General features: G+C 44.4%; 1 pseudogene; it reads right to left on the bottom strand.

Moving 5' to 3' along the window:
* Window positions 1-17,216: 17,216 nt before the first annotated feature.
* LOC109319177 lies at window positions 17,217-18,509 on the bottom strand (annotated as a pseudogene).
* Window positions 18,510-18,963: the final 454 nt, after the last annotated feature.

Genomic DNA, 18,963 nt, shown 5'->3' with positions numbered 1-18,963 from the left:
AGATAGTGAACGTAGCATATGACAATATTATTGATGTTACATCTTTCTGGAAAAATCTCAGCATGCACTTGGTAGCTAACAATGATGATACTTCCTTTATACTAGTCCAATGATCAATTGATTCTAGTCAATACTGTCCTACATTAATGTCTTACTCTGTCTTTTTGATATTAAAAAAAAAAAAAATCACACTGTAAAGTTGAGGTTGCTTTAATATTTTATGAGGGAATAAGGATGCTCACCAAGTAGATTTAGTAATAACTAAATGAGAACTAAATATGAAAACTAAATGATAATAGTAGAATTAACAGAAAATAAGGACACCATTTTACATTAAGAGTTTAACAAGCCTGCAGTCAAGCAAGCACCATGATTTTTTCAACTAAAAAGAGAATGTCTGTGCTGCAGAACCAGCAGCAAGGGGCTGATTTAACAGGGGAAGACTCAAGAGGCCCAGAGCTCTTTGTCCATCAAAAGAAACATCTAGGAGGGACTCATTATCTCATCTTGCTGTAGTGTAAGTGAATCTCCTTTGGAAGCCTTTCTGCCTTGTCCACCTCTGAAAGGAAAGAGTGAAGAGCAAAGATGACAGCTGGGTCAAGCAAAGCCTTTATTTTTTTACTTCTATCTAGATCAGAGATGAATCCAAAAGGCACCCGAACATGCTTCTCTTTTCTCCTCTGTGTACATTATACCATATCAACTGTGATCCACTTACCTATTACTTATTCTTGATCTTGAACATGCTTGCTTATATAGACTTCAGTCTGCTTACCAATGTGTAACTTATAACTCCTTCTTACATTTGGCCAGTTGTGTCTGGCTGTGCGGCAAACTTGCTGTGTAACCTTGAGTGAGTCATTTAACCTCTTGTTACCCATGCATGCAAAGTGAAAATAATTATAGAGATATTATGAGGATGAAAAAATTACATATGTTCATATTACACATAATATGTTCATGTTCAAATTACACATAAGCCTATGCAAGAAAACACAACATCATTCCCAGAGGACTAAACATCTACAATCCTCTGACAATTACACACAACTCCAAATATGCTTCACATATGCAGGAGAACTTCAGAGAAAATTAGAAATCTTCTGCACCTAATCTACTCCAAAAGATCAACTCAGAAAGGAAATCACTACATGCTACAACAACTTAAAAGAGAAAAATCCAAGCATCTTTCCTAATATTATACAATGTATTCAAAGACTACCAAAGATTTTCTACAACATTCATCCAATGTAAAAAGAAGAAATGGAACAAATTAATCCGGGAACAACTTTCCCAGCCACAAAACAACCATCAGAGAAACAATACCAACACCTTACAATAGTCCAAACTCAGACTTGATGAAACTGAAAGCAGCAACCAACCTTCAAATATCATCAATTTTTCCATGCATACGCTTACCAAAACTGTCCTCTGTAAAGGCCTGAATTTCTGTCCAGAACAATACCCTAATAAAATACTTCAATGTGGTGAAGTAGAAGAATTCTTCTAACACCTCCGCCTCAAAGAATATTTCCACAACCAAAATGAATTCCACTTCCAACAACAATTCATCCTCTGACAACATTGAGGAAAAGATCAACCCCCCAAAAATATCAGATTGGACACCACACAGTGGACAAAACTCTAGCCTTGACAACTATATTAACTGCTTCAGAGAGAGAATGAACAAAATGAAATGTTCAACAACACATGCCACCATAACAACCTCTCCCTATCAGAGAACATAGCCATAGAATCTCTAAGATTTAACCACCAGAATAAACCATCAGATAAAGGAGGAGCCATAGTGATCCTTAACTATGAAGACTACATAAAAGAAGCCAACAGGCAACTCTCTGATACTACCTACTACAAAGAACTACAGGAAGATCTTACTCCCCTTTTCACCTTGAAACGCAAACCTACCATCAAATCACTTATATCATAACTACAAGAAAAACTACAGACTTGGATCCCCACCCCCACTACCTAACCCAGGGACTTTTTACGTGCTCCCTAAAATCCACATACAAGGGAACCAAGGCAGACCTATTATACCCAAACATGGAATCCTAATTGAGGAGATATCAGGTTTCATCTAATCAATCCTAAAACCACTTATCACCCAAAGAGTGAGTTTTGTCCAAGACACTACAGACATTCTATGAAAACTTAAAAACATAAACCACTTTCCCAGCAACCGCCTCCTAGCCATCATGGATGTTACTAGATTATATATCAACATCCCACACCAGGATAGCATCCAAGCTTGCCTTACATATCTACAGGAGCAAGATTACAACTCAGAGTACAGACCCAAATATATTACTGACCTTACACACAACAATTTCACTTTTAATAACCAACACTTCCTCCAGACCATGGGCATAGCTATGGCAACAAAATGGCCCCACAGTATGCCAACCTTTTTATGAGCCACCTGGAAGAAGACTTCCTCAAGGACTGCACCACCAAACCCTTGCTATACTTAAGATATAGCAATGACATCTTCATCATTTGGACTGAAAACCTGAAATCTCTGATTAAGTTCCATCAGAAATTCAACAATCATCACCCCTCCACCTATCTCTTGAATACTTCTTGAATACTCCAGCACCAACTTTTTAGACATGAAGATCATTATCCAGAATGGTAAAACACAGGCCATGATATACAAGAAACCCACAGACCGACATACATACCTGCACAGAACCAGCAATCAGCCTAAACACACCAAGAAAGCTGTAATGTCTATACAGCCAAGCCCTCAGATACCACTGAATTTGCACTAAGGTGAACACACATGATTGCCACCTCACAAATCTCAAAAAGGCTTTCATTCAGCAAGGACACTACTTCAGAGAGATGGATCACACTTTTGAAAGAGCCACTGGGATACCACATGAAGAGTTGCTGCAGTATGTAAGGTATTGCAATCCCTTGCAGACCTGTAGGACACCGCCTGCCACTCGACTAGATGTTATTGCTTCTAATTGATGATTTACACGCCCACGTTTGCCTGCCATGACTTGATGTTAACAGAGTTGGTTCATTACCTGCATGTGTAGTCCAGTTAGTAGTCTCACTGTTGTCCCGTGGTGTCCTGCGTTCCTGAGGGCTCCACCACCCCTATACCCTCACCCATTCTACTGGGATCTGACCAGCCAGTTGGTCCTGCCACGTGTCCTCGGTTCCAAATAAACAACCAACAAAAGACCAAAAAGAAAACAAGAAAACAGAGAAGGCTCTCCTGGCCTGTGTCACTGTTCCTGCTGTTTGCAGCCAATATCTAAACCAAAATCGACCTTTGTGCAGTCAGTCCCTCTTTGGTGGCTCTCTCTCTCTCTGAGTCTCCTGTGGAGGTCGCCACAACTTCTTTTAGCACCTTGAGTCCATCTATAACACCATCTTATTGGCTTGTGCCACTTTTACATGTATTACGGTACCGCAAAAGTCTATCTGCCCCTCTGTTAGGGTTATTACGGTACCACTCTCCCTGCCCGGCTCCCCACGCCTAACCAAACAGTTCTGTGCCCGGCAGGGTCAGTAGACTTGGCTCTAAGTCCCCGCTGTGGGTTTTACTCTCTGCAAGAGTCTCCTACCAGCACTCCATGTTGCTTTGAGAGCTCAGAGCATGTGCGGGCTCGCTCCTCCTCCTCCTCCTCCTCTTTCCGGTTCTGCGCTCCCCCTGCTTTCCTGTCCCAGGCTCTTTTTTATACCGGCGCAGGAGTTCTCTGCCCCTCCCCTCCCAAAACACCTGGGTAAGGGAGATTTCTGCCGGGCTTCTTGGGGCTGCGGACCTGGGGCTGCTGGGCCTTTGTTTAGCCCGTGTGCTTTGGAGCCCAGTGGCTCCTTCTCTCTCTCACACAGTACAAAAGAAAAACTCCCATGAATTTCACACCACTAGTTATGACATATCATGCCTCCCTTGAACTGATATGGAAAATCCTCAAACAACTGCAACCCATACTATAAGAAGACCCAGTTCTTAAAGAGATCTTCCCAGAACCACCCATCTGACCCTTCAAACAAGCAGTGAACCTCACTAACCTCATCATCAGAAGCAAACTTCCTACTGCCTAAAACATACCAAATGGATCCAGACCATGCGATGACAAGAAATGTAAAACCTGACAACACATCTCCACCACTCCCACAATTACTATACCCCACAACAGAGCCATCAGCATTCCTGGATCTTACACCTGCACCTCCAGAAATGTAATACATCTCATCCAGTGCACCAAATGCCCTGATGGAAAATACATAGGAGAGACTATGCAACAACTGCTCACCAAAATGAACGCACACCAGAAATCTATCAAAGACCCAATTACTGTGTGGGGCACATTTCTCACAAGAAAGCCACTCTCTCCAATCTCTCATTTGTAATCCTCAAAGGGAATTAACAAAACACAAACGAGCCTATGAACTTCACTTCATCAACTTCCTACAAAAAATCACGGACTATAGGCTTTGGATTTATGACACGTTATAACCTGCCTGACATCTGACTCCCCAGGTACCTATCCAATATTTACCAGGTACATTCATTCCCTTTCCCCCCTCCCGCAGCCTATCTCTTACCCACTTCCTTAATTAACATCTTCACTGACTAGCTTTCTTGCATGCATACCATCCTATGGGTTCTTTACTATTCATTCCATCTAGGAAGAGCACACACCAACTGCAGATGCTTCCTCAGCCTGATGAAAGGTATTTATACCCAAAAGCTTGCAAAGAAGAATTTTTACAACTATTTGAGTTGGTCTAATAAAAGACATCAGATTTACCCAAAGAACCTTGAATTAAACATGTTCAAGCATTGTTTATACAGAAACATAATGTATTGGGATTATTATAATCCTTTGAGCAACAACGTAATTAGGGGTCTAGGAGGCAAGACTTGTGAGAAAGGCTGAACGTATTTAGTCTGGAGAAGAGAAGACTGGGTGGGGAGGCATGGGGTGCAGGAGGAATTGATACACAGAGGATGGAGATGGGCTTTTCTTTGTGGCTGTAGGAGACAGGACTAGGAGCAATGTCCTCAAGTTGCATCAGAGGAAATTTAGGTTGGGGATTAGAAGGAACTGTCAGACTACGGGAGTGGTCAAGCATTGGAACAAGCTACTTAGAGAAATTGTGGAAGTTTTCAAGAGCAGATTGGACAGACACTTGGTTGAGATGGTTTAACAGGGACAAGTCCTGCCTTGAGCAGGGAGCTGGACTAGATGATCCTGGGAGGTCCCTTTCAACCTTACTTTACTATGATAATGATCATCAGCAGTGTAACTAGTATGGGATGACCAGGGCAGACTCTAGGCAATGATTTGGGGTGGGAACAGAGGTGTGGAAAAATAGCAAGCTACCACAGCAGCCATATGGTTTTGCTTGTGGCATGGCAGCAGTCAGAAGTCACCACTGCCCTGGGCTCCTGGCTGCCTTCTTATGCCTCTGATCATGTTCTTCCTTTGACATCTATTAGGATTTTTGTGATCTTGCATGTTCAAGAGTCTGAATTTTAAAGATTTCCCCAGTCTGTGTCAATAGGTATGAATACATACCATGTATTTAGATAGTAGTATAAGCTGCCTTTTAAAAAATAGTGGCAGTGCTGAGCCCTAGGGGTGGCTGTGATGCCCCCTGGTGGCTGTGTGGCTCCTATGTAGCCCTCAGTCTCTAACAATTGCTCACCTACCACCCCTTCTTTTTACTGAGGAGTATGAGGGAGGCTGCCCATGGTCCCTAGAGTGAGCTTCAGTCTGTGCATATCACCACTGGTCCCTCTGAGATCCCACTAGTTTTTATTCGGTCCTCAAGCTCAATAGGTCCCCTTGGCCTGTCAGTACCTCTGCAGGGCATCTGTAGCCTTAAGGGTCCACTGCATGGCTCCATCCTATGCTATGCTCCATGCCTTGCAGGTGTTATTGTGCAGTCATCCACCTTGTAGGGGTTTTGACTTTATTTGACTCCCCCCTATGCTCTCACTGGGCCTTTTACCCTGGCCCATGGTATCGGACCTGACTTCTGGACTGTAGCCTCCCTGGCTGTGGTTCTTTAACCCAATGTCAGTGGCTCCTCTTGGATCTTGGGTCTCTTCTGGGCCCTGGACCCACTCCTGGGCCAGTTGAGAGTTCTGGCTGCAGTCCTTCCTTGACCTTTAGTCCCTCCTGGCCCCTGGCCCTGCTTTCTGGCCAGGCTCTCTGGCCTGACTTGCTGCCCCAGATTCAGTCTCTAGCAGTGGTCCCTCCTGGGCCCTGGCCCCACTCCTGGGCCAGTTGGGATCACCCAGCCTTGGCAGTCTCTCCTTGTAGCCCTTCTTCTGGGCTCACGGACCCTTGGGCCCCACCCCCAGTCTCTCTTGAGCTACCAGCTCTCTGAGTAGGCCTGAGCTTGCCCCAGAAGGGCTCAAAAGTAAACCATGTAAAAAGCCACCTGCCTGCATAAACAAACCTTTCTTTTTGCCCCAGGTAACTTTCCCCTGTTCCCTGGTCTGCAGAATTGCTTACCTAGTTTCACTGCCACTTCAGGAGCACTGCTGCTCTGCTGCCATGAGCTCCTCTTTTCATGGCTCTCAGGGCTGGACTGCCTGACCAACTCAGGCACCACACTTATATGGCCAGGTGAGTCCCTAATTAAGTTGGCTGTCAAGCTGCTTGTCCTTTGAAGGGATAGGTATGTCAACCTTCCTGTCACAAGTAGACTTTTCCAAATGTATTTTTAAAATGCTTTGCAGTACATCCAGTGCTGACAAAGATCTGTCTGGTTCAGAAGAACTGTCTCTCCTTACTGGTAGTCACAGTTGAAGAGGGTGAGGACAGGCAATGCAATGCAAACATTGGCAATATGCAAAACCGGATATCCTTCTCTCTTGTTGCTTATCTCTGGAAAGAGGATAAAGTATTTTTTGAAATTGCTTTTTGCATACTGCTCAGGAGAAAGCATTCTAATTTGTAGCTCCCTTAACAAGAGACATCTCTGCTTTTTAAAAAAGTCATTTTTTCTTTTATGTTTCTTCCCTGTTCATTGAAAAAAAGTTGGACTTTAGTTTTCCACTGACAAAAATGTCAGGCAGCTTTATGGGATTTCCAGTTACAAAATTATATTTTTAGCACGTCATAAGCAAGCAAGTATGTTTTAGTTTATGATCTGATAAAAGTAAACCTGGGGGAGCTATTCCTGAAGTGCCACACAAGGTCAAGGATGAGATCACATCTGAGAATGCAGCAGTGGTATCAAATACCTTTTGTAAAGTGATGACATAAAGGACTTTAGAATGCTGGAGAGAATTAGAGCTTTTTGATTGGCTCTCAGTGATGTCAACCCTGCGTCTATAATGCCCAGTAAATGTCTCACTCTCCTTTATTTTTAGGAATAAATTCCATCTAATAATAGCAACAAGACACTCCAGGTGGTGCACTTAATTGTGATTATCACATATTTGAAGTAGTCAGTTGCTTGGGTTTTGGAACATGAATTGGGAATTTTTATCAGCCATGTCTTGTGCTCTTGATTCCTCTCTCCATATTTAGCCATACATGCCATAGAAACACCTCATCTTTGATCCAGGTTCCCAACTTCCCCCTCTCAGGGCTACCAGAAGTTTATTTCCTACACAGCTTCTCATATTACTGGTTGGTGAGGCAATGATATCTCTATAACAGTCTGCTTTGGACTCCCATAAAAAGTAGGTCTTTTAATGTCTGAATTTTTCCCTGATATCCATTGGCATTCTATGTAACAAGTTGTCCTTCAGGCACCCAGAAGAGTGCTTCATGTTCTGCGTGGTCCCATGGGATTGGGCACATTTACAGTTGCTACGGTACACTGAGGCTAGTTACATTCAGCCCCCACTCACCCCGTTTCATGTGTGCAACCACTCTTAAATCCCCTACTTTTATTCTCAAGGAGGGTGTCCCTGAGTGTTTTGCTTTAGTCCCAGGGAAAACTGTAGCTCTGAAGTTAGACATTGGATTGGAACTTAGAAGACCTTGGCTCTGTGGCTGGGTCCACCACAGGTTTGTGTGTAACCTCTGACAAGGCCCTTTATTTTTGTTCCTCAGTTCTCTATTTGAAACATGGAGGTAGATACGTCTGCCTGCTTTATAGTGAGCCCTAATGCTGTCTGAAATGAGTCCTCCATGAACTTATGCTCAGAAATGGTATGAGAGTAAATTCATTCGTGTGTGAGGTACTTAGATATTATAGCGATAAATGCAAAGCAAATTTAATTTGAAGTGCTCCATCAAGGATATATAGAGGTTCATGCTATTTGAAGTATTGCCTCTAACCACTGTATAATCAGGAAAATAGTATATAGATGTCTTTCTGGAATTTGATAGTTTTCTGTGTAGTGGCATATGTAGGTGATGTATTCATTACACTAAAATGGAATGGTTAATTAAAAGTGTGAATACTCATAAATTGCATGTGAGAAAGAGAAGTCTCTCCATGGCCCCGTCTGGTCATATATTCATCATCATCCTAGACAGATGTTGGGTTCATAGGAAAAGTTTGTTCTATAATAAAACACACCAACGTAACCTTGAAATAAACTGGGAATTTTCAGAAGGGCTCATTAGAAAGAACGGCAGTGTAATTTAAGGCTCAGGACCAATTGTTAACTAAGCAGAGAGAAAATACAGTGGGGAGCACTTAGAGGTAAAACTGAGTGGTCCAGAGGACATGTGGAGGGAATCTAGCTCACTCTAGCAGCAGGATCTAATTAGATTCTCCTTTTAAACTAACACCTAGTGATCACTGTATCACCATCTGTACATCTTACTTCAGAACTAGCACACTTATTTCAAGGGAATCGGAACTGATTAAATTAATGTCCTCAAGGGACCTCAAGATACTTGAAAAATATTTTGTATATTGGAGACTCCACCCAAATCCAAGGAAAACTATTGTCATGTCATTTTATCTAAACAGTGCCTACACCGACCATCAACTCACCATAACTTTCCGTGGAGAAGAGGTTAAGCATGAGAAGTTCCCGAAATACCTCAGCGTAACTCTCGATTTCATAAACACCTATGGAAAGTTGCTAAAAAAAATGACAGCACAAGTTAACCTTGTGCATAAATTGGCTGGAATGACATGGAAAGCAAATGCAACCATGCTTCAAACAGCCACTCTAGCACTTGGTTTTTCTGCATCAGAATATTGCTCCCCAGTCCGGAACAAAAGGATGCACACAAAGATTATTGATATGCAGTAAAATGCAGATTATATCAGGAATGCTAAAAAGTATGCCATTGCTATGTCTTCCAGTCCTAGCAAACATTGCTCCCCCACAGCTCCACTGCAATGCTGCATGCATGAGGGAATACCATAAGGCCATCCATAAGCTCAAATCTAGAAAACCTTTCTGGAAATACACCAAGAAGCTCTATGATGATAACAAAAGCCTTGTAGAACAATGGAGGGAAGCCTGGGCAAATACAATCTGCTGCAGAAATGCATTGTTAACAACCCCACAATCCTTCAGCCAGGATTTGACCTACTGAGAAAAATTTGGTCCTCCCTGAATTGCAGCCAGACACTAAGCAGAGAATGTGAACACCTACTCCATAAAAGGAGAATCAAAGAGAGTCTGGGTTATGACTGTGGTGCAATATTTCAGATGATACAACACATTGTGAATGATTGCCCAATTAAATCATTTAATGGCGATCTAAAATCAATCCATGCAGCTACCCTTGAAGCAGTCGAACGGCTATCAAATTTAGATATTAATCTATGAATGTTGTATGGATGTTGTAATCCTAAAATGTTATACAAAAGAAAGAGGGGACCAAAAGAGGGGTGTATAGTAAGAAAAGCAGCTATGTAGGTGGGATAGAGAGGTATAATTTACAGTAATGCTAAATCTAATTATTGTGCAGTTTTTTAAACCTTGTTCATCCTCTTCAGTATGAAAGGTACACTGATTTAGACTTCCTAAAATACATCCTATACATCTCAATTTGACCTAGTCTTCCTGTTTCTTCAGTGAGACAGTATATGTAGACCATCAGCCTAACAGTTCTGCTACTTGTTCTAATTTAGTGAGGGCTGAGAATTAACAGATGGTGTCATTACCAAAAGTTATTCAAGTGTTAAAACAACATATAATCTACAAATACAAAAAAACCCAAATATACACGTGGTATGCAGTAATTTTTGTAATATCTGCTGAATAATAATAATACTTTGCATTTATAGATTGCTTTTAATCCATGGCTATTCAAGCACAGATTGTTACTAAAGCTCATGGTATTCCTGTGAAGTAGTTCAGTATAATGCTACCTGTGTTAAAGATGTACCAAGTGAGGTGCAGAGAGAGTACAACCTACATGAGTGGGAGGTTGTGTGAACTAATACTTAGAGCACTAGATTTGGACTCAGAAGATGTAGGTTCAATCCCAGGCTTTGCCACAGGTATGCTGTGTGACTTTTGACACTTCACCTGCTTGTACCTCAATTTGTCTACCTTGCCTCCTCAGTGAAGCATCTTGAGATCTGCAGATGAAAAGCATGGTATAAAATGAATGCATTATTACTTCTATTATTTTTTCTGTTTATTTCTTCTATTACTGTTTCTAAGAGTGATTTGCAATATTAGAGCCTCATTTTGTGGGATTCAGATAGAAGATGCTTAGGGCCATGGTTTTGAGACTTGTTAAGAAATCCACAATTCCAGCTAAAGTCAATGGCAGCTGCAGGTACTTCACAGTTGTGCATACCAGGCTGTGTGAAAGGTATCTGAAGGTGGGCATACAAAGATGGAGGCACCTTAAGAGAGCCTGAAAACATGGTTATAAGTGACACAAAGTGACAGCTGGTCAGTTTAAGATTAAATTGATGAGTCCTGACTCGGTCTCCAGCTGTGCTTGTGAGTTACTATGCTGTCTGAGAGGTGCCTAATGCATTTTCTTTTCTTTTAGCGCTTTTCATGCCTGCACAAATCTCAAAGGAGGTGTGACGTGGCCTTCATTATACCGATGTGGAAACTGAGGCACAGAGAAGTAAATGATTTCCCTAAGGTCACATAGCAAATCAGTGACAGAGCCAGAAATGGAACCCAGAGCTTTGTTATTTGTGCCAGTTAGTACCAGAGCACTACATTCCTTGCCTCATAAGAGATTTTCACTCTATTCTTTATTTCTCATTATCTTCTCCATTTCTGGTACAAAGACTGATGTGGATCAAGGAAAGAGAAAAATGTAATTTAGAATGTGATCATTTGTGTATTCAATTGAGATAGCCTATAGTCCTCATTTTCCACAAAATAAATTTAGAAGGAAAATAGACTCTGTACAAGTAACGCTAAAAGTCTCCCTGTTGTTTGAATCTTAGTTATACCAGAGCACACTCATTTAGTTTGTAAATTAAAAAAAATATTCTTTACCATCAGCCCCAAACACTCAATCTGGAATCTGATGGTCAAGTTGGGTTCTATCTTTCACTTCATTACTAATAAAGATTTTGCAGGCCAAATTTCTTTCTTGTATATCTTTTCTCTCTTTAGACTGCACTATTAGTGTCACCTGCACATTCCCATTGTCTTCCACGTGTTTACACAGGTGTAAGTAATCACTTAATTAAACGCCCCCTCAATTAAACTTAGCAAATAATTGTATTGAGGATGCACAAGGAGAAATAGAATCCAGCTCGCTCCCTGGCATATGCTCTAACAAGGGTAAGGAGAGTTAAAAACAGTAACATTGTTTTTTTATCACAAAAGTGAGCAGACAATTCTCCAAATGAACACATGGAGCAGATTGGTTGAGCAAGACCATGGCATTTTACAGTCACTTTTCAGAGCATAGCCATACTTCTGTAGGCACATAAAAATTACCAAACTAGACTAAGTCAATCGCCAAGTTTTCTCTATGAAATAGTGGACAACAGTAGATGCTTCAAAGGTATGTGAACCTTGTTCCCCCTTTTGTACTCCATGATTCATTCTTATGAATAAATATATCTAAGAGGGGAGCTTGGATAAACCAAACATCAAGGTTCCTTCTCTGTCATTTGTAGCCATAAAATTACAGGGCTCGGAGGATCCCTCTGCTATTGCAAGTGTCCATAACACACAGTCCCATTCAGTCCCTCCAGGGTGATGAATTTAAGTAAAATTACACTGCTCATAGTGGGGTCCAAAAGAGATGCATCATTAGAACAATTAGTTCAGTAAAGCCAGAGCCTATTTTTGTTTAAAATAGAAATCATAAAGATCTTGCCCAACGAAGAAAGGGGCTTAATTCCAACTGCTCTTCATGGCAAGTAATATTGTAATCTATTAATAGGTCCTCATGATTTCAGTGGGTCTTCTCTGCATCAGAATAAGGGGAGAGGAAGAATCAGATTCTTAATTATTATTAACCTTTTTGTTTGAGAAGAGTAGGACAAGTCAAGTGGCAGGTTAATTTGAGACCAGGTATTTTGGAGTAGTCTTTAGTTCCCAAAGCATTAGGAGTTATTTTTTTCTTCACTTTGTACAGGTCAGATGAAAAGAAAAATGAAAAGATTTTTCACAGCTTTTTAGCTTTCACATTTGACATCCTATAAATGTGGGCTTCAGCTGTGATATAAGTCATTGAAAACTGGCAAACCGATTCATGAGCCAGCAGAACTCAACCACAAGTTTGGCAACAAAGTAATGTTGCCAGATGCCTCTACTGTTCCATTAGCTTTCCATGCATTCAAAGCACTTCACTCTTTTTTTGTAGCTGGAAATACTTTCAAAGTAGAACACAGTGTTTTGGGTTGTCTAGCCAAAGTTTAGCTGTGCTTTTGCATCTTTGCCAAACTTCCTGTTTTCAGCAAAAACAATTTATTATCTTGTGAGTTCTTTAGACCTGAATGGATTTTCAGGCACAGATAAACTTCTTGGGTTTCTCATGTCTTTTCAAAGAATAAACTCACTTTCTCCCTGTCAATTAAGCTGTATACACTAACACTGAGAAGGATTTAACCTTCGGACTGCTAGCAAGGTATAGAAAATGCTTTAATTATTCAAAATTTCTGCACTCTGAACTTTAAAGAACAGGCAATTATTTTTCATATGCTGGGTAATTAATTTTTTCATGAGATTTGGCAGTATCACCCATCTGCCACATGTGGTATTTTTAAAGCAAGTTTCAAGTAAGCTAAAGCTTGAAATCTTATAGTAGATTATAGTGTTTATTAATCAACAGCAAGTAAGAAGAACTTTGCCACAGAGCATTGTGTTTCAAATTGTCTAGAATTTTTTTCACATTGACCTCTGAAGATCATCATAAAATAAACTGAAAATAGGTGACAAATATATGAGATCTTCCCATTTATCAGCTGCATGTTAATTTCAATCAGATTTCATGGAATCCTAGAAAATGAGGGTTGGAAGGGACCTCAGGGGATCCTGAGGTCTAACTGCCTGCTCAAAGCAGCACCATCCCCAGTTGCATCAGCCCAACTAAGGTTTTGTCTAGCCAGGTTTTAAAAACCTTCAAGGATGGAGATTCCACAGTCTTTCTGGCTAGCCTGCTCCAGTGCTTCACTACCCTCCTAGTGAGAAAGTTTTTCCTAATATCTAAACTAAACTTCCCTTGCTGCAACTTGAGACCACTGCTCATTGTCCCGTCATCTGCCCCTACTGAAAACAGTTCCTCTTCAGAGCCACCCTCCAGGTAGTTGAAGGCTGCTATTAAATACCTCCTCCATCTTCTCTTTTCCAGACTAAATAAGCACAGTCCCCTCAGCTTCCCCTCAGAAGTCATGTGCTCCAGCCCCCTCACCATTTTTACTGCCTCTACTAGACCCTCCAATTTGTCTGTATCCTTTCTGTAGTGGGGGGCCCAGAACTAGACACGTTATTCCAGATGTGGCCTCACTAGTGACAAATAGAGGGAAATAATTACTTCCCTCAACCTGCTGGCAACACTCCTACTAATGCAGCCCAGTATCCCATTGCCACCTTCTCAACAAGGGCATACTGCTGGCTCTGTCACTTTAAGGGCTGGAATAGGCAGCCAGCAGGTGCCTGATTAGGGTGTCCATTTTAATGCCCAGCTCTCAAGGCTGTGGCAGCAGTTTGCTGCCAGCCAGCATGGGAGGGACATCACCCTGTTAAGCTACTACTCCAGGAACATCTCAAAGGTAAGAGAAGGGGCTATGGCGAAGGAGGAGGCCCTTGGTCCTGGGCATCACCAAAAACTGCATCCTGCTGGGGTAGGAAGACCTGGTAGGACTGCCTGTGGCAGGGCAGTGTCACTTAAATGTTGGGACCGCAAACATCCCCAGTGAAAGGCATGTAGGGGTGCCCAAACCCCAGCCTTCACCTCTGGGTGAGTATAGTGTGAGCAAGGGGTGGGGGCAGGTATGCTTGCTGAAGCCCTGGAGTCCCAAAGGGGTGGAGGACCCTGAGGTGGGCCAGGCAAGCTGGGCAGCAGCACCTGAGCCTGCAGGGGTGGAGGACCCTGAGCCCTAAGAGATGGCAGAGTTGTTAGGGCCAGGTATGATTATAGGGAAGAGCCTGAGGGGGATGTTTGATCCCAGGGCCCAAGAGTAGGGGTAGACGGGTGACCCAAAAAGGGGCATCATGGCCTGGTGTGGGGCTAGGAGTGGAGTTGGCTCAGAGTTGAATAATTGCCCAGTTCCGTGCAGATGAGTGCTGCAGGAGAGGCCCAAATGGCTGTGCCAGAACTGGCAAAGGCATGGTGAGCAAAGCCTGATGGCCTTACAGGGTCGCCTAAGGGAGCAGTGTGGTATGAATGTGGCCCTGGAGCAGGTGGAATGATAGAGGCCCTGTGAGGGACAGCAGAAAGCAAGAGGCCCCAGTGAGAGTGGGGCAGTCTATGTGCCCTTGAAGGCAGCATGTGAGAGACCCATGTGTGCTCAGTTTGGCCCCGGCTTGAGCCAGAGATTTAACACACAGTCAGACATCTGTGAGGTATGGAACACATGTAAAGGGAGGTAAGAGTGTGTACATATCACCCTTTAACAGTGGGTGCTCAAAGGGCAGACTCCCACCTAATTATCATCTTAATTAAATTACAACAAGGCATGGCAGGAGAGCAAGGTGGGTGGGTTGCCCATAGATAGGACACAGGCTGATATTGAAATTGGGCCTGGAAGCTTGCCCCTGTCACATTCAGTTTACTGTCCACTGTAACTTTTGTTTGTTTGTTTTAGTGTCAGTGTAACAGGACACTTAGGATGCCTTTAAGAGGAGAGGCTGATTAGTGACTCACCTGACCAGAAGGGGGCAACCTTCAGCCATATAAGCCCAGGGCCTGAGGTAGTCAGGAAGTCTAGCCCTGAGAGTCACAGCAAGAGGATCTTCTGATTGCAGGGCTGCAGCAAGACTCCTGAGTGGAACCTGGGCTAAGCAACTCTGCAGGGCTGGGAACATTACCTGGGCAGAGTGAGATTTGTTTATGCAGGCAGATGACCTTTATTTTATGCCAGATCTAGAGAGGATTTGGTGGTGCCTGCCAGAGGGCTTACCTCTCAGGCTGCAGATTGTATTGGTGGTTTTTGGAGGTCCCATTAGTGCCCTAAGAGCGCATGATTGCTGTGAGCCCTGCTGGGGCAGGCTCAACGTATAGCTAGAGGGGCAGAGCTTGGGGCCAGAGGACCTGAAGCCTGCAAGAGGTGAGAGGCCGGGTCAATGACTTATAGCCCAAGAGGGACAAGTATGGCCAGGAGGTGTCAACTGTCCTGAGAGCAGAGAGACTTCCAGGGACAGGGAGCCTGGAGATCTCAGCTGGCCCAGGAGTGGGGTCAGAGCCCAGATGAGTCCAAAGGTCCAGGAGAAGCCAAGGCTGGATACCAACAGGGTCAGGGACCTGCAGCTTAGAGGAAGGCAGAGACAGGTCAGGAGGCTGGAGCTCAGAAACCAGGTCCAGTACCATGGTCCTGAGCTTAAAAAGACCCAGCAAGAGCAAAAGTGGAGGAGGACCATAAGGTAAAGACAGGAGAGTAATGGCACAGAAACACCTGCAGGGCATGGGGCATGGTGTAGGGGAGGTTTTGGAGCCACAGAATTAGCCCTCAAGGCAGGACTGGGCAAAGTCTGGCCCACAGGTCAGATCAGGCCCACAGCAGACTCCATTTCCCAGCAGCCTCAGTGGTGGCAGCTTCTTCAGGCTGTCACTGCCAGCCCCAGCCCCACTGCTTGGCCACCCAAGCTCATCTGTCTCACAGCCACCACTGGGAGCAGGACCTGTGTGGTCAGGGAATGTGGCTGGGATGGGGCCACAACTAGGAACAGGACAGGTGGATGGGGCCAGGGAAACCCCGGGATAGGGGGCTGGGGCTGGGGCAGAACCATGATCCACTGCTCATGTGCCCCTGTGATAAGAACTGGATTTGCTGACGGGTGTGTAGGGAGTGGAGGCTCTGCTGCAGCCCCGTGCTGTCATCACCCCAAGATTCTGGCCCTAGAGCAGCTCCCTGCCTAGACAAGCACCCTGCCCATGCAGCTCCTGCCTGGCTGGTCTTCATGAAGACCAGCCAGGAGCCCCATGGGCAGGGGCAGCTGGGAAATGGAGTTTGGTTGCTAGCCAGATCTGCCAGTTTGCCTACCCCGCCTTAAGCCTACAGGTGCCCTGGGAGACTCAAACAGGCTGAAACGGCCCATTTTGCCTAAGGGCTGAATTGAGACCAGAGGGATCTGGGACGGACCTTTTGGTTATTTGAATGGATTAGGGCTTGCTCTAAGGCCCATGGTCAGCCTTCCTTCCCTAATCTTTAATAAGAACACATGTGGCAGGTGAGTAATCAAGGAAGGGATACCTTAGAGCCAGAGCCAGACAGGAGCCTTATGGCCACCAGGGGCCATGACAACTGCCCCTGGGGACCTGGTCCTGTTACAGTCAATTTTTATTTTATTATTTCCCCCTTCTTCTCCCCACTTACAAAAATAGAGCAGAGTTCAGGAGGGAGACTCATGGCTCTGCAACGTTAAAATAGTTTCTTCTTCCTGCCATGTTCTATAGGCTGGAATATGGGCACTGATGTGGCTATACCTATGACCCACTGGGGAAGGAGAGGCAGCTCCCCCAACCTCTTCCTTCACTTGTTGCAGCTTCCTTTTGCTCTACTTGCTGGCCTGCTCCTCTGGCTGTATAGCAAGCTACTGGGACCCCAGAACTTGGCTAACAAAGGTCTCCCAGTCATAACCTTGTTTCTTTGTCATCTCCAGGAGGGCATCACACTTAGCCATTTTCTGGTCTCATCTCTTGGCCCCTTGGCCACCTTCTCCAACTCACTGATCTGTGTCAAGCTGGAAATGTGGAAAGAGCGCTCTCATCCTTACACAGCTGATCAAGTTGAAGACCTACCCTTCCCTGCTGGTCTCTACCTCTTGCCCTCAGTCTTCATATGGAGCTGCATCTTGCTGGCAGCCCCATTGTGAGTGCTGAGCTCTTTCACTCTGTTGTTGTATCTTAGCATGTTCAAGGTGTACTCACATGAGCCCATGCCTGGGGAAATCATAGCAGCCATGCAGGTGTGGGAGTTGGTGCCTATGATGAGTTCTTCAGCACCCGAGTCAGCTTGCTGTCCTGGAAAGTCATGTGGGACTTGTTCTGCCCAACAGCGCAGATGCATTCCTTCAGGGCCAGCAGGCTTTTGCAGATCTCTGCCCCTTTCATGAGTGCCTGCTGGTCAGGAGGTGTCCACACCCTGCTTGTTCCCAGCCAAGTCCACCAAGGAAAACTTGTCATGGAGCTTCCTGCAGCAGTGGAGGGGAATCTGGAAGCAGGTGTGTAACTGGGAAGACCTTGGTGAATGCCTGATCCATCTGGGTGTCCTGTAGGCACTACCCTCTCAATCTCAATCATCCTGATGATGTCCTCAGTGGAGCTGACCTGGTGCTCCTGGAGGCTGACCACCTGGCCCTCTGTTGCTTCCCATCTTTCAGCACCTGGAGTTTTGCTTTCTTGTTCAGGAGGTCAAAGACCTTCCCATGATATATTTCAAAGAATGTGATGTAGACTTCCAGGTTCAGATTCCTGTACCACAGCTAGCTCTGGAGGAAGAAGACATTTTAAGACACAAACTGATAGATCCCCATAGAGCATTCTGAGCTCACTCCAAGAAGTCTACTCCCATAGTATGTGTTTTGCTGCTACACATTTTGCCATATGCAAGACATGGAGCCTTCCCACCCTGAAAAACAGTCTGCACAAGAGGCTTTGTGGTAAACCTATAAACCATCTAATTGGAGGCTGTTCCATCAAACAAGCAGTCAAATTTGAAGGCCTGGTTATCCAGATTCTTGGTTAGGTCATCCTTCAGCTTGGGCTCCTGCACCAGCAGGATGGTTTTGCTGGGAACTGTGAGCACAACATATTTCTTTTTGTGAAGCTCTTGCTTATTGAAGGCCCGCTTCCTCATGCACACACAAAATCTGTGGTCTTCAGTCGGTCATCCATGGATATGAGCTGGCAGGCCAAGGTGGCTTGGAATTCTTTGATCATCCTGTGGCAGGGGGCCATCCCCAGGGCATGTCACAGTATTGGCCCACCTGCCGGTCCAGGACAGTCTGCCACCTGCCTTTCCTGCTACACCTTTGTTGTAATAAAATAGGTAGTTATTTGTAAGGCGGGAGGCTGCCCATTTAATGCCTTGATGCCAAGGGCACTATACACAGCTCGGACCTTCCCTTTACAGTGTCCCATGCCTTGCAGGTTGGCATCACTATATGGCTCTGGCCCCATACTGGGCCCCACTATATTCCCACCTGATGTTTGGACCCTAATTTGGATCCCTCCTACTCAGGCACCCTAACCTCTGCTATCATCCTGGGCCACAAACTCCCTAAACCCCTTTCCTTCTCAGCAGTGACCCTCTCCAGGACCTTTGGCCTTGAAGGCCCTCGCCTTGCCTCTAGGCCAGTTGGGACTCCAGGCCTCTAGCTTCTGGCCATCCCTTTCGTGGACCACTCCAGACCCTTCCTGGGCCTTCTCTTCTGCCCTCATTGGGCTC

Source organism: Crocodylus porosus, unplaced genomic scaffold (assembly GCF_001723895.1).
Source record: "Crocodylus porosus isolate Cpor-Errol unplaced genomic scaffold, CroPor_comp1, whole genome shotgun sequence".
Taxonomy (NCBI): domain Eukaryota; kingdom Metazoa; phylum Chordata; order Crocodylia; family Crocodylidae; genus Crocodylus; species Crocodylus porosus.
Note: the sequence above shows the minus strand (reverse complement) of the source record. Positions and strands in the feature narration are given on the sequence as shown.